This window comes from Fringilla coelebs (genome assembly GCF_963513975.1).
Source record: "Fringilla coelebs genome assembly, chromosome: Z".
NCBI classification, from domain to species: domain Eukaryota; kingdom Metazoa; phylum Chordata; class Aves; order Passeriformes; family Fringillidae; genus Fringilla; species Fringilla coelebs.
Genome location: NC_140031.1, coordinates 15,222,211 through 15,239,741, shown reverse-complemented (window position 1 = coordinate 15,239,741; position 17,531 = coordinate 15,222,211). Strand labels below are relative to the sequence as shown.

The following is a 17,531-nucleotide window of genomic DNA, read 5'->3' as shown; positions in this document are numbered from 1 at the left end:
ATCTGGTGTAAAAATAATTCTTACATGATAAATGCTAGTAATAAAGCTGTATATGCTTAGAGAATCATAGAATCATAGAATATGCTGAGTTGGAAGGGATGCATCAGGGTCAGTGAGTCCAACCTCTGGCCCTGCATAGCACCCTCCCCAGGAGTCACACCCGGTGCCTGGGAGGGATGTCCAAACACTTCTTCAACTCTGTCAGGCTGGTGCTGTGACCACTGTCCTGGGGAGGCTGTTCCAGTGCCCAAATACCCTCTGGGTGAAAAATCTTTTCTATAGCCAACCTTTTTCTAACCCTCCACTGGCACAACTTCAGGCCATTCCCTTGGGTCCTGTCCCTGAGCACTCAGAGCAGAGATCAGTGTCTCTTCTCTTCCCCTCACAAGGAGGCTGTAACTGCAGTGGGGTCTCCCCTCAGTCTCCCCCAGGCTGAACAGACCAGGTGACCTCAGCTGCTCCTATTCAGCTTCCCCTCAAGGCCCTTCACCATCCTTGTTACCCTCTTCTGACAGTTCAATGTTATTTTATACTCTAGCACCCAAAACGTCAGACAGGACTCGAGGTGAGGTCACACCAGTGTAGAGCAGGACAATCATCTGCCTTGATAGAAGAGGTTAAGACTTTCTTTGTAAAAGAGGATGGATGTTCCTTTTAATGAGCTGCTGTTCATGTATGGAACATTCATAGTAGATTGGATGATTAAAATAATGAAAATCTGAGAAAAGATTTGATGCACGTGTGTGAGTGCCTGGCTTGGTTGGGTAATAGAAATAGAGTCATGCTTATTGTGGGGAATTAACAAGGCTTCATAAAAAAAAAAGGCAAAAGGAATCCTGAACCTTTTTAAACTGTACAAGGCTCTGTCTAAGGGCTTCAAAGCTGAGTAAAGCAACTGGTGGCTGACCTGTATCCTTCAAGGATAATCTAGTATTAAAAAAGAAATTGCATCTGATGCCTGGGAACTAAGGGTATATTTATGAGACTGAAAAGCTCTATATTCTCTCCTGTTTAGTTAATTGCACAGTTTGGGTGTATTAGTCCACTAGTAATGTAATTAATTGGATACTCTCAGATCTACACACTCAAACTGAATTAACCATAAATTGCAATACGTTCTGTGCATACCTGCTTGTAAGTATACATGCTCTCTGACAAAAGTAAAAGACATGTCCAGTCTTCTCAAGAACAGGATGATCAAGAGACTCCTGGCAGTTACAATTTTTCTAGAGATGAAAGATTTTAAATTACTTCTTAGATGCCATGCAGTGTTAGATTCATCCAACCTATCTGTCGCTCCATACAAGTTCTGCAACAAGCCTAAGATAATAATCAGGCTCTCTCTGCACACACCACCCACACACACATGCTCTCACAGTAAAGAAAACATAGCCGACTAGCTTAGAAAAAAGATTGCATTTTCTAACAGCAGTTGACATGTGAAATAAATTCTGTCTTTAATAGCATTTGCAATTAACTGTCTCCCTCCCTTATTTCTTGAGGTAGAGATTAGAAACAAATAGCATGTTGTTCTTGTATAAATATCATCTCTAGCTCTTCAGCAGGCTGAGCTATTTTATTTTTTAACTTGTAACTCTTACCATCTACAAGGCTTGAATAACCTTTGGCCTGAGGAGGCCTTAATCCCAAAAGTGGTCTTCGTAACTGTCATGACATGAAATGGAGACTCTACAGATAAGAAGCTAAAAAAAACCAAATGCACCTGAGAGAAATATATTCCAAAAGAACAGCTGAGTTATAAAAGTTGAAATACTTATACATTGCTAGTTCCATCTTGTAACTCAGTATAAGTCAAAGTTACTCAACTCTGGCCTATGTTTAAGCCATCAGTCTCACCAGCAGTGGCTGTGGGTACATGCCCATGAAAGAGTAAGAACAGGGGAAGTGTGGTGTGTCCCTTAATGACTCTCCTAGACTCTCGGTATTTTCAGGTGGAGGGATACTCTGAGACTGATGTGATTTGAGTACTTGGTAATCCTTAGTACACATCTCTTCCAATTACTTATTTGCATTCTTTATTCTAAGTACTCTCTGCAAATACATCATCGTTTGTCAAAGAGCACAGACCTGACCCCTCCTGCCTGAGAAACCACCACCTTCTTTTAGGATTGAAAACTGCTTCAAATGGTTTTTGGTTTTGATGGCCATTAATTCTTGTAGCAAAAATTATATATAGTACAGTCAATTTTTACTGACTCTTTGCATGCCACTTATAATTTTACAGTTATAGGATAACATCCTTAAAGTGTATTTTTTTAATGTGAATTCTTTCTTGCACGGAAGCTAGACCATTCTTCTTGCCATTTTCATTTTTACCCAGAGTCTACTATAGCCTTTTAGAGGTGAAAGTACCAGGCTGCAGCAAGAATACTGATGCTATAATAATGCAAGTAATTCCTAATGTTGATTTTTTTTAATCACTGCCAAGCATTGAGTTTACTTTTTCTTTTAAATTGCAATGGTAAAAACTAACTCTAAGTGGTAACAAATACATTATTTCATGTATTTATTTAGGTGTATCACTTAATATTTCTCTCCACCAGTAACTTCCAACCAGACAATAGGAAGCTTCTTGTAGTTTCTTTTTAACAAGCTTCTCCACCTTTACATGGTGCTGTTTCTGGGACTGAGCAGACCTTTGTGAAGTCCTTGACCTTTGTTGTTCCTGTGGGGATAGTGAATGCAGGTACATTGAGGTACCTATGACAGCCTAATGAGTCAGGTGTAAGGTTCCAAGAAGCCTCTTAGTGCTGCATTAGGAGTGGCATTTTGTGACAGTTCTTGTAAGATAAGTACTCTCACAATAAAAGTGAAGGAAAGCTTCCATTACTGAATTTATAATTTATATTGTATCTGAGTGAAAACTGGACCCAAACCAGATGGTTTGGTTCTTGTAAACAAATTAGGTATTTTTGTAGAGAAATATTTTGTGTGTTTAAAGTCAGTTTAAAATTAGCAATTTTGTAACCTTGGTGTTCTTTTTAATTGTTGACCTTCTCCTTTTCCCAATTAAAATTTATCTTTTTTTTAATATCTTTCTTTTTATTTAGTAATTAGCTTTAGAAATCACTAAGCAATGTATTCTTATTTAGACTATACCATAGTCCTGTGCACAAAAGATGAAACATCTCCAGAGTAAGAATATAATGCCAAAATGGGGTGTGATTACATTACACCCAAAGGATTTGATCCTTTTTATTAGTGTAGTCATTACGATTATGGGCTATGGACTTTCAAATATTACAATAATGATAGAAATTTTTTTATTAAAACACAATAAAGTATCATAGAAATGTTTGCATTTGGAGATTTTGATTCCATTACAACTTATGTCCATAAATTTATTGCATAAAAGACAGATAACTAGTTCACTGCAATCCACTGTATTTTTCTGCATTTCAATATGCAGTGATCCTTAGTATGAAGTTTAAAGAGAGGAACTAAGAAAAATGTATCCTTATTATAGAGGTAGTCACATTGGAAGTCACTTAAATATCTCCTTATCTTTAACTAGTGAAATTAAGAGGTTTTTTTATTTGTTTGTTTGCTTGTTTTTCTCAGAGGCACAGATAAAGTATAGCTGTAGTTCATATTCTGGAGTACAGAATCATGAGTGAATTATGCAGCATGTCAGTCTTGCAGAATAAATGGTGATATACCACAGCACGATTTATTTGGCTAATACCGAAAAAGAAAATTGGTGGTTTTCAAATATCTGTGTAAATTATGTCTAAATTGCAGTCCAAGTATACAAGGCTGAAAGAAAAGTTCTAAGATGGAACTATAATGAAGCTTTTAAAATTGGAAATAGTAGCAAATGGCCATTTTAATGTGGAAATGGGCAGACAATCACCAGGTGATTGGATTATTGTGTTTTAAGATGATTTTGCTCTGCAGGTGTGACACGGTAACAAATGGTGTGCACACTCGAGGCTGTTTCCCAGGGACCTAAGACAATGTGGTTTGATTTGCTGAGCTCTGGGGAGTGTTTGCCCTTTGATGTATGCACATTCACGGCGTACATGCCGTGGCAAAATTGTCAGCCACTTCCTCTGCTGTTCCCCACGTTCAGGAAACTTTGATCACAGTCCTCTCTGTGTTTGACATGCTTTATTAGCAAATCCATCCTGAGCTGAGACATGCTTTGACAAGTCCCAGATCTAACTGCTTCCGATAGCACAGATAATCATACACCAGTACTTCTCAGGAGTTCTGATTTTGAATAGTCATGTTACCGCACCTACAAGACTCCTTTGCTGTAATTGTTCAATAAATATTTCAGATGTGACAGTTCTTTCATGGGCTCTGCAAATATACTAATCCAAATAAATGCCCAATTCTTAGTGCAGCAGTTGTCTTTCATGGAAAGTAAGGCAAGCTGTTTGATAAAAGTTCCAGACTATTTAGATGAAAACTCAATGCTGTGAGAGAGGCAAAATCGTGTTACAGAAAAGTAAATCCAGTCTGTGCGTGCTTCTGGTGGAAGGGCTGTTAAGGCATCTGAAGAGCAGAATCAGAAAGGTTTTTGGGGGCACCAGGTCCAGTGCAATGAGAGAATAGCAGCTGTCCTGCGGAGACTAAATTCACCCACTGTCTTGTTCTGCCCGAGATCCTGCTTCCAAGTGTCTGTCATGTCTCAGTTTTTAACAGACCAAAGAATTGCTCAGCTGCTTGATCCCACCCAAGTTGGTGCTTGGAGCAGTGGATGGAAGGAGTCAAGCACTTTTTTTTTAATCTCCTTGTAGTTTCTGGTGAAAGACAAGAGAGGTTGTATATATTGGTGCCTAGATAGCATTGCTGATTTTTGGGTAGTTCCAAAATAGTAATAGCAACATACTTCAGATAATTCCTGAGTTAGGTCTTCTTATGTAAACACATTCTTTTAGTACCAAGCTTGCTTTGGCTTGACAGGTGTCCTTTTTGGTACGATGTGGAAAATTTGGGTTTATTTAGCTAAAACCAAATTATCTGTGCCCCTAATCCCTGAATTGTGACTACAAATTCACTACAAGAAAACAGTAGAATTTAAAATATGTTCCTCTGAACTCTTTAGAGAATAACTGCAGATAAATTAAAAGTAAGTAAATTAAAATGTTCGATGCAGAGCTGGAAATTACATTGTTTCTCTAAGGTCAAGACTAGGATCTGACACCTTGGTACTCCAGGGCTCTCCATTTCTTCTTCATTGGCTTCTGCAATAAAAAGTCTTGGCATTCCATAATGAAAGCATAGGAAGGGGAAGGGGCTAAGCAGAGGGCAGAATGCAGCTGGGACTCCAGTAGAAAACATATTTCAAACAAGACAGAGATGCACAGTACAGACATGCCCACATCCGTCCCTTTCCTGTAAATCTCATTAATAGAGGTGGGTGAAAGTGAACATCTTTTCCTGAGTTTTCATTGTGGAATTTAAATTCAGAAAGCAAGCTAAAGGCTTTTGAAGCACATTTGTTTGGAACCAGCAAAAATGCTGTGAGGGGCATCAAATACAAAAGGTTCTGTGTGGAGGGGGCACCCTTTTAATGTGCCACTGTCCATGAAAGTCACCACAAAGATTAGAGTTGTGACTCACCTCCAGCAAGAGGAAATAAATATGCCATGAACTGTTTGATGCAGAAGCAAATGCATGTGCCTATTTTTATGCACTCAGTTGCACATTATGGTAGTAACAGCATACAGAAGGGTACACAGCACTTCCCATGCATAAATCTGTAGTTGCCTTTTAAAAGCATGTGATCTCAAAGGCAAAGACAAGGAGAACAAAAAACAACAGAGCACCAGATCTGTTCTGAAGGTACATTTATGAATTTGATTTCCTGTTGATGCACCAATGATTTAGGAAGGTTAACCTAGTTAAAGCTGTGGGAGATAATCCAAGTTAAATTTCGCACCTCAAGGCAATGCTAAATCATTGTTTTACTTCCATCCTAGTGCTACTTGAACAAAAAAAGTTGTACATTACTTTGAAACCTGTGCAGAACTCTGCCTACTCTGTACTTTTGTATTAACTTATCTACAAGATGCAATAAGCAAATGTTTAAAATCTTTTCTCCAGAAATTTTATTGCAGGTAAGTCAAATTTGAAATACTGAATTGTTTTTGGTACTTAATGAAAATCTGGAGTCTCCTTTACAGCTCCAAAATAATATTTTGAAAATCTAATATATTTTGATGAATAATTTTTATGTAAGGGATTAAATAGAAATGGATATTGAATTAAAAAATTTGGAATTAATTTAAATAGACAGATAATGAAATATAGCATAGATATGGATGCAAGTGGTTGAATTACACTTGTTTCATTTAAAGATAAGTGTCTAACACTGAAAGAACTTAATATGTGATATTTCTAGTGATTTATTTGAGTCTCAGAGATGAGTGAAATTAAAAGCTGGAGCAAAATGTGGTGTCTGACACTGTGAGTACAGGTACAGACTTCCTGGTAGCTCCTGGACTGAGTTCAAGGCAATATTTTTATCTGTCCCCACCGCCTCTTTCACAATACCTTTTCACAGTGCTGGCTCAGTAGTAGCACTGGATCCTAAGCCAGCCTTGGTAGTAGTAGAGCTCTGACAGGCAAGGAAATCCCTGAAAAGGATTTTTATCTCCTAGCTTGTTCTGTGGAGTCTGTGTTTAATTTTCTTCTCAATAAATCCATTTTTCTTTTCCCTCACTTGTGAAAAGCAAAAAATTCCATGCTTGGTTGAAAGGATAGAAATAAGGTACCCTAAAACATTAACAGCTGCAAGTTTATGAACTGATCATTGAATGTTTGCGCACTCACTGAAGCAATGGGATGATTGCTACACAACTAAAATATTCTGTAGATGAAATAAACACCTGTGTGGTAAACATATAAATTTATAGAAAAGCCACATTCTTTGTAATTAGCAGTTTTCACTTTAGCCTGTATGGCTGTCGTTGTATCACTGTGCAACTGAAAACTATTATTTTTGTGGTCTCATTATTATCCCTACATGTATTAAAAAATTAGGTTTATTTCATGATGAGAATTTTTTATTTTGCTAAGTTGAAAATCAGGAAGCAACAATGTATCTGTGTCTATTAAAAAAGTAAGAAAAGAGCAGAATTATTGAGAAACATTTGAAAAATTTTCATTATGCTATGGGAGTTGTAAGAGATTATTTGGGAAATGCAGGTAATACAGATATCCACAGTCCCCAAAACAAAAATCCAGAAACTCGATGTACCAATCATTGCCACACATTAAACAAGCACTTGTGTATTTATGAAAATACAAGTTTTCAGCAAGAGTAGAAAGTGTCCCACCCTGCAAGGCTGGAAATGAAATAGTTAATGCTTTTTAAGGCCTGGAAGAAAACAGATTCACTACTACTACAGAGGAAGAGAAACGCTGCCCCTATTGTGTGTGGACAGCTTAATTTATATAACAGACCTTGAAGGGATTTAAGAGGCAAAGACATCTGTAGAGGAGCAGAAATGGAGTGTATGTAGCTTGCTTTGTCATTCTCTAACACCAGATACGTTCTCCATAATATTGATACTTAGAGCAACGGGACAAACTTAGAATGTGAGAAAGAGGTTAATACCCTTCCTGAGCCATTATTTAAAGTTCATGGCTGGCCTATTTTTAGGCCACCATGTGAGAAGATGTTCGCTGAAAATAGATACAGATCATGTGTCCTTGCAGAATATAGAACATCAGGACATTTCATTTCCAAAGAACATAATTGGGACTTGGAGCAGAATCTTCTTTCCTCTCACCTCTCTGCTTGGAGATTATATCTTGGGTTATACAAGCACACACTCTTACACAAGTTGTATCAACCTCTAAATAAGATAACTAAATCTTATTTGAAATATAGTTACTAATAGGACACATTAATTAGTTAAAATTTGATTTTTTTTTCCATTTAATGTACAAGACATAGAGGTATGTCCAGTACACATATAAATACAAGTGTGGGAGATCACATACATGCACGTGTATATATGTATATACATGTCTATGTAATATACACATATATACATGCATACATATACATACACACCTATGTTCCTATATTCTGACACACACATGCAAACACATGTCCAGAATGTCTGTGTGAGAAGATTGCTGTGTGAAACTGTTGATATCTTTGCAAAGTACTAAGTGCATATAGGTATTCTGATATAGTCTCTCTTCTTCTGCTGTTGCCATATATCTCAGCACTTATTTCCTATGCCACCAGACTATATTTATAATATATTACTTTAAAATGAATTGTAGTCACAATGGGTTTAGGGGTCCTCCTGCGATATAAAATCAATATAGATAAATTATTCATAAAAGTAGAGATTAAAATATAGTCTAAAATAATTTGAAGAACTTTCTGAGTAAATTATGGGAATATATTTCTTATGGAAATAAACCTCAGCCTATGTTTAATTCACTAAGTGAGCAATTAAATTATATATATAATTTAATTAAATGCTACTAATAGTTAAATAAATTTTAAACTTTGAGCAAGCAGATGAACGGAAATTGTTTTGAAAAAGAATATCAAAATTACGTAAAGAACTGCATCCCATGGCTGCCTGGGCTTATGCACAGATGCTAATGGCAGATCCTGAGTGCCCTGCTGACATCCGACCCCTTCGCTTTTAGTGTATGCCCAATCCTGCAGTGGAAGCACAAGCACAAGTATTTAAGGCTTCAGTGATGGCATTCAGAGAGCAAAACAGTAACAACAGTAAATGTAGACAGCAGAAGGCTGTAGGTATCTCCCCTGGTTTCTTGTTTATTATTTACATAGCTGCTTCTTCTGCATGTTCTATAGAAAAAGAGTTTTCAGAATGTAAAAATGCTGAGGATGTCCTGGTGCCTCCTTGATATGTCAAGTCTTGACTGTGATTTGGCTCCTAGTTGTAAAGTGACTCTGTTACTCTGATGCCATGCCATTATTTATTGTGTCTGCCTACATACTAAACACTGGATGTTTAAAGTCTAATGCACTACTTTTGCTCTAGCTGTTATTACTAATACACATTGACTTGTCTACTCCTGCCAGATTCCCTTCTCTTTGCTCCACATGATCTGCTATTGAGGCTGTTTCTGCTGTCACCATTTGCCCTCCTCAAATTTTTTCCACTCTTTACAACTCCCTTGCAATTTATTCATCTCTTTTCCCTGCAGCTACCAATATTAGCCAAAGTGGTACTCTCAAGCAAATTCTGTCTTGAGGGCTGTCTGGATGACACTATACTAAACTATTCCCAGAAAATTCATCTCCATTTTTATGACCTGCTGATAACTTTTCTGGAGCCAGCTCTCTATGTCTCACCCTTACAAATGAGCATCATCCTCATGTTTCACTGTAAGCCAGGCCTCTAAAATCAGCACTTGCAGTATTTTTCTACTTCTGCATGCTTGAGCTCTGGTGCAGGGGCCTGAATGTGGGTCATGGGCTTCTTACACCTGTATTGCAAGCTGCTATTCACAACATAAGATCACTGAGCCTTTGCACCTGATACCACTCCAGTATCCTTGCCAGTAGTTTCCTTTAGAAGGCAAATTCGAATGGTATTACAATTAGCTTGCCCCAGTTCACATTGAAAAGCAGTGACGAAGGCCGAGTTCAGAATTAGAAAGGGATTGTGCATCCTCTTTATCTTTCTTTTTATATCTTTCTGTTATATATAGATGTGTACCTCTATAGCTGGCATTGTAAATATTCTAGCACTTATACATACAGGCATTCAGGGTCCTGTCACACATTTACCTAAGAAACCTAAATAATTCTCATTCATTATAAAATATTATTTCCCACTTTAAAATGTGGAATATACGTGGTCTAACAATGTCTGAATGTTGTGTTAAGTAGAGTTAAGAGTTTGATATTTCTTGCACATAATATAAATTAGGCCTTTATTGAGTAGTTACAAATCAAATTAGATGCAAACTGAAATGTACTTAAAAACACTAAACATAATTTCAGTGTGGATATTTCAAGTTCAGCTAACTGAGATTTATCCAGTATAATCAGTAAGATTTAATTTAACCCACTTAATAAATTTATAGAGAGAGCCTTTGAACTAATGGGCTTTTAATTCATTATAAGAAGAGTGAGGGTTAACCTAGCAATTAATGTGATAACAGTATTTCGCTTCCAGAGCTGCTCAGGAGCTGTAAAATAACTCAGTTAACAAATCACCACTGATTTTTAAATAACTGTTTTCCTGATTGTTGTTGCTACTGTGTCAACTAAACCATACACAGAGAGTGTAGATAAAGAGCATTCTCTTGGGAACTGCGTTCTTGCTCAGTTTTGGCCATTTGTGTTGCAGTACATGAGGAACAGAAGAAGGGAGGAGAGGACAAAGGGAGAGTTGGAATAGCAGAAGGAATTACTTGCCTGTTTCAGAACACACAATAAACTTTCCATGGATGCATTCGCAACTTCCGCTTCTGATCTTGATCAAAGAAGAGTAAATCAGAAATAACACAAAAAATTTGTATCCAAACCATAGCTTTCCATTTCTTCTAAGGCATGTTTATGTTTTCCCACCACCTAGTTCTTTGCTTCAAACTTTGTTTTAGCTTGCAGTCACCCCTGCTAGCTTTGAACACAGATTTCTTCCTCCCTGCTTTCATCCACAAGTTATTCTATGCATGGCATTCCTTTTCTCAAGTGAGAGAAATTCTTCAGTCCTCCATTCTAACTGTATCTTTTAAACAATAAAGCACCCCAATCAATATATTTTACCTAATAATTCACACAAATGTAACTCAGGCTGCCTTTGTGAAACTCCACTGTGTCCTCTTTTTCTGTCTCTCAAGCACAATTACTCTGCCTTGCTATCCAGTGAATCAAGCACTGTCCTGTGAAGAGCAGCACTCCTTCCCGCACTCTTCTAAAACAAATCCCTATTTCTTGTAGTGATCAGGTGAAATCTTACTGACTTTGGTGGATACTAGAGGTAGTCTTCATTGAGCAAAGCTGTGAGTAGCTATTGAACTAGATTTTTTTGGAACATACAGTATTATAAAGTAGTAGCTGCCACACAGATGACACAGAATGTAAACCACTTATTGATTAGTGATGGCAAGTGAAGTTTCAGTACAAAGGCATAGTAGTGGAAATGGTTTCCAGAAGCATTAAACCAGATCACCAGCTGGAGGAGATGACTGGAGGCTCCAAAGACATAGAGAAGCAGTGCTGCAGTGGAGACTAACCTGTGAGCAAGCAAACTGGACAGAGTTTTGTGATTCTTAGCAAAACTTTCTCCTCTTTTTTAATCACTGAAAGTGATTCATGTTTAGGAAAACATGAAAGTTGCTTCATTCATTTTGAAGCAAACATGAAGTCTAACTCGTGCCACTTTTCCATGCACTAACACAAAATATGGGTAATCATATGGATACCAACAGGATATCGGTGCTGATACAATTTGTTCAACTTCATATCCCTTACTATTCATTTTATGCTACAATGTTAAAGTACATGTGGTTAGATCTGTATTCTCATTGACATAATGGGCAACTTCAATATTTAAAATTCCTGCTAAACAAAGATTTCAGCCTTAATTAGCCCCCGCAAGATATTTTTTAAATACTGTATAGGTTTTACAAGTACAACATTCCAGTGTACACACATACAAATGGGAATGAAGATACTTAGTTACTCAGGGGCAGAAAACTGAAATAGTGATTTTTAAATACTTTTGCAAATTGCAGTTTATTTATTCAGTTAATAAGACAGAACAGTCTCTACAGCAACTGCTGTTATGGTACAGCACTAATTCCACATTAGCTTCTGTAATAAACTGTGGATGTTTTTTCCAAAAAGCATACACAGAGAAAATTTGTTCAGCAAAATAGTTCAAAGGGTAAAACCTTCAGGAAGTAGAGACTGGTCAGAGAGACCAACCTTTAAGTACCTATCTCAATTATCAGGACTTCTCCAGCTTTTGAAATTAGACTGGCTATCTCTCTTAAGCAGACTGCCTTAAAACATTGGCTGTATTGCTGCTCCCATTTTAAAGCCTCTCATCCTTTTTCCAGCTGGAAAACAAACTTAAGCAGCATTTAACATATCAGAACATTGAAGATGAAAGCTAAATTCCTTTAAAAAATAGTTAGAAAATGGAAAAGCAGTTGGATGAATGAAAGAGTGGATAAATAGTGTCTTTTTTCTTTCTTTTTCTCTTTTCTAATCTTCTAAATATAATGGACAATCCAAAGATGAGCTTGAGATGCACAGTACTGCTTTCTCTTAAGCTCCATTAAATCAATTAACCAGCTGGGAAAAAGATGGATATCTTTCATCAGAGTGCCTTTATTGGAGGTTTGGTTGAACCATATTGCCTCAAAAGGATTATTCTGTCTGCATTTGAATTTAATGCAATAATAATACTGAAGCATAAAAAATGCATATAAAGAGTTGAACAGAGAATTCTAATCAAGAAGGGAATGACAGAAAAGTATGCAGAAGGCAAACATTTAATCAACTAAGCCAAGAAAATATAATTGGTCAAATCTTTATCCCTCCTGATTGCAAACGTATAAAAAGGATTGCTTTCTGTGAGAAGACAGCAATACCAGCTACCATATGCTCTGTTTAGGGTTGACTTGTCTTAATCTGACTTGAAAAGAGCTAGACAGAAAAAAAACCCTGCTTTAACTCAGTCCTGTCAGTCCTCGTAGAATCAGAACTTCATTTATTGTTTTGCTGCAAAGCCTATGTATTCCTTCCTTATGCCTAAGTTTATCTTACAGGTGGATGGCAAATTTCCTGCATTTGGATATGCTTTATCTGGGTATATAATGGGGGTCTTGGGAACTGGAGGGCTTTGAAAATTAAATAGACAGGCTGGTCACTGGTTTTCAAGGCAACAGAGATCCCGTGGACTCTCTTTGCTTTTAAAGATCAGAGGTTTTTTTTCAGGTTTTATGCTTTGTCTTTCGGCCAGATAAGTTGGCTACCTCAGACCAGAACATTCTTGTGCTTTAAAATATATAACCATAGGGGCTACACAGGCTTCTAAAACAGTCACAAGGAATATCAATATCCAGTTATATTTACAAAATTATAAAATACCAAGTCCTGAAGGAAAAGGAATAGTGTTTCTTGACACAGTTCTAGACATAGTGGGGAAGAGTTACCATATTTTAAGTAAAATTTAAGCAGAGTCTCTATGTTGAAACCCATCTATGTAATGAAAAAATGGAAAGTTGAGGCAATACCATTCAAAGAGGAAAAAATTTACATAGTTGTTTTTACTTACATGAAAGACCTCTGCGCAAAATTTATTTTTAAGTCATACATTCTGTAGAGATGATAAAACAGAATGTGTCAAAGCAATTTGAACAACTTCAGGTGCACCAGAAATGAAGAATATTGCATCCCATTGCCACATGTAGATTTTCTGGCATTTAACAAGTTGTTAGATAATGATGTAGTCATTCCCTCAGTGGGGTACTAATCCTAGTCCTCCTGAATGCCTGCTGTCATAAAACCTGTAAGAACTTAGCATCAGTGAGATGCCTCCTTTCTGCCAAACTCAACTATAATTGACCAATGGGTTAAAAAATTACAGGAAATCATGAACACACACAGAATATAACTCCTTAGAACTGGGTTTAAATATATTTAACCTGCTCAAACGAACTAAAATCTCTAAATATAATGCCTTTTCCTATGGTTCTTTCTTTATGATGGGTCAGTAATTTTTCATTTGCAAGTTATTTCTAAGGGAAAAAATAGTTTTCTCAGTAAAGTGATTTCTTCCTTTCAATGATCAGGAAATTAAAACTGGTTTAGTTTCACACCCTTTAAAGCAAAATTTAAAGGAACACTTGGGGGAAAAAAAGGTGCACTGTTACAGTTACACACAAGATTTTTGCAATTGTATGTAGAAGTCTTCTAATAAAGTTAGGCTAAGCCATTTTTCCAAATGGCCTACACATAGGAAGAACATAGTTTGTTGATGGAAGTAGTACCTTTTATTAGCTCAACTGGATTACTGAGAAAAAGTAAAGAACTTTTCAGGCAAACAGATCTTTCAAGAACTTTTCCTTTTTTATGGCAACAGGATTTTCCAGTCAGTCTAAATAAAAGTACTACAGTCCATCCAAAAATCTTCTGGAAAAGAGGTCCTAAAAACTTTTAGAGATGCCATCAGAGAACTGCAGTCACAGCTGGGAAGGCCTTGTGACTGCTTCTGTAATGTCTTGAGATGCTTCAGAGGAACCATCAAGAAATTTCAAACCCACACAAAATGATATCTGATGCTTCAACATCAGTTTGAAAAAAAAATCCAGAAAGGTCAAGATGAGTAATAAATCCAATATAGTACAAAGGAGCAGAAGCCAGTATAATTACCTAACCAATCTCTTATATAAAGCAGACCATTGCATCTCTTAATTATTGTGTAAGAGACCAGCAATTGGAATAGATCAACACTTGCTCCGTCTAGGTCTGATTCATTCCTGCTCTTTAACCATTTCAGCTATATAATGCGTTCCTAATCCCTTCTTCAAGCTTCATTTGGTATTGTCTTCCCTGATCCTTTCCTCAGGCTTCATTTGTTATTTTCTTCAAGTAGAGGTGAGACAAAATGTCATTTAATGAAGATATAATATTGGGCACCATAGTCTGGTTCCAGTCTAGCTCCAAAAAATTAAAAGAAAAATAAGAGTGAAAGATTTTTCTCTATACAAAATGTCAACTCTTAATTTGCCAGTTTGTTCTTTTGTTACCTCTCTTTTAAAACACAGAACTTTTTCTCCTAGTACTTTCTGAGTTATATAAAACACTTTCATAATCTTTACTGTTTCTTTCTCCCCAGGATGATATTTAAAGTAATACACAAGAACCTGAAATTGCAGAACTGCCTGTGATTAAGATTCAGGGAAATGTATTTTACTTGCTCTGAATGATCTCATATTTAAATAAAAGAACACTTTAAAGAAAAACAAAGCACTTAAAAATGACACATTTCTTTCTCCCTCAGTAATTTTCCACCTTCTAACATCTTAAATAAGGGAAGTTTGTACTTTAGCACAAACTTTCACAGAAAACTAATCAACAAAATGAATGCATTACTAGGAATAACAGCTGAAATTACCTCAGCAGGGTGGTTTTGTAGCTATGTTGGTACCTTCATTAGGCAACTCAGGCTGAGCAGGATAATGTGTGTGCATACATGGGTATATCCAGATACAGGTTACATAATGTGAGAGAAAAGTGGGCAGAAGATTGAGCCATAAGAGGACATGAGATTCCATGGGTGAAAATCCTTTTTCAAAGATACGTTTTGTTTGGATTCCCAAGATATGATGAATTCCTTTCTGGGTGGGTAGGACAGGGTCTGCACAAAGGAGTCATCCGGGTCTGAATTCTCCCCTCTCTATACTGATAAAGATGTGTTAGGGATAACTTCTTTTTTTTTTTTTTTCCCCTTTCCCTTTTGTTTACTTCATCTGCCCTACTTTTCAGCTTTCACTCTAGACACCTATTCTCCAGGTTTTGTGTTCCTGTGTTCTCACTTTTCAGCAATTTCCATTTCTCAACCTGTTTTTAAAGTCAAGATTCCTGCCTTCTTCTTTTTTTATATATTTTTCTGTTTATTTTTTTCTAGGTCTTAGTGTTCCTTCTTCATGTTTCCTGCCATTCTTTCTTTTGTAGTAGTACTCCACCTAAGTCAATTTTACTCTTTCTTCCTAGTCTTGACTGGAGCTGAACTCTCTACTCTCCCAGCCTTTTCTGTGCTTCCCCACCAGCTTCTATATAATTTACAGTCAATTTTTGCTTTCTTTAGTAATTTCCTTTCTCTGCCTCTTGGGCATGCAAGACAAGCTATTCACTTTCAGAAGCAGAAAACAAGCAGCAAGCCTACTGAAAAGTCCCTGAGCAAGACAAGACAAGTAATAGCTGTTGCCAGCATCAGTGGAGATGGCAGCAAGGCAGTCTCATGGGGAGCAGAGGATGTAGTCTGGGGCTCCTCAAGGGATGCCACCACACTGCTAGCACTCAGAGAAGCAAATAACTTTCCTTTGGGAGGGAGGTGGTGGTTGGAGCATCACTAATAAATGCAGAGTTTAAACAGGAAGGAAAACAAGCTTGTTCTCATGTTTTAGAAGGACACTTGGAATCTCATTATGATACTTATTGCCTCATAAAAAATATACTTGGAGGGTATCTTGGCATTACCCCTCTTGACCTACTGACTAAGCAGTATTCAGAGATTTGAATGTTACCTATATGGCAGTCCACATGCTGTTACTTGAGATAATTTTGTATGCAGGCAAACAGAAGATATCCCGCATGAAATTTGCCATTTTTTTAACATGGGAAACTAGTTTGTAGGGTGCCTAGTGAGACATTTTGTTCAAATTTACTTTTTATAAGTCACACTAGATTTATTTGTAAAGGATGTGATTGCTCAGGGAAAGGTGGTTGTTTCTTCACTCTTCTCACTCTTAATGCAGTTGCTTCAGTAACAAATGCCTTCCCTTCAGAGGGGAATTCCCACATCTTTCCCAGATGTAAGGGAACTAATTTGAAGAACCCACTATGGTTTTGTTGCTTATGGTGTGAAATTACTTGAAATTCCCCAACATGTCTACAAGCAGGATATTACACTGTGGGACAGGGAGAGGAAAAGAACTTGTGTTATCTCTGGATAATTATATCTGAGCTTCATGCTCAGGGTTGTCTGTGTGGTATATATGAGATATATGAGACAGCATGGGAAGTTGAAAGAGCCACTTCCAGCAGGAATGCAGTCATGGGAGTGAGAGCCCTGATAGGTGGAATGTCTCCTTTACATCAATCTTGAAGTATTAGTTTAAGAAATGCTAGGGGTACTCCACAGACAATAAGGGCATATTTAGTTTAGTGAAGCAGTTAAGTGACTGCTGGCTATATTTTTCTTTTATTTGCTCTGTCTGCATTTATATACAGATGATTATATTTGCTCTTCCTGTCATGTTGGGTTTGCTACCTCAGTAGATGTTGCCCGCCTGAGCCACTCTCTGTGTGCAATACTGATTAGCCTCAGTTTTTCAATACAATGTTAAATCTGTAATGGCAACTGACCATGTTAATTTCCCAAGACAATGTAAGGTCTGCAAGAATGAGCTTGAAAATATTTCATAAATTCTTCATAGAGTTTTGTTTTGGTTTTATTTATTTAAAGCAAGTATGACATTTACAGCTTTTTTGGTACTAATCTTTTCATGCAGATGAGCTCATAGTGTGCTCTGTAAATATGAATGCAGTTCCTCCTTGGTAGGAGAAATCCTTACAGCCCTAGGTAGTAGGGCTTTCTGCATATAGGGGCCTACTTTATACACATCTCTTTAAAGGGCAGAAATGTATGTTTCTGTATTTATAAAATTAATTCGGAACTGTGCAGGAAATTTTCCTGTTGATTTCAACTATCTAACTGTAATATATATTTATATGACCACTTGATATGTTCAAAACAGAAAGATGGTGTAATATTTGGAAACACAGGGCTTGCATAATTTCATCACTTAACATA

General features: G+C 36.9%; 1 protein-coding gene across 1 annotated transcript in view; it reads left to right on the top strand.

Annotated features, from left to right (window-relative positions):
- Positions 1–17,531, top strand: part of HCN1 (hyperpolarization activated cyclic nucleotide gated potassium channel 1) — a gene marked incomplete at both ends in the record, with an annotated part of 192,537 nt that overhangs the window by 154,750 nt on the left and 20,256 nt on the right. The window lies entirely within an intron of this gene.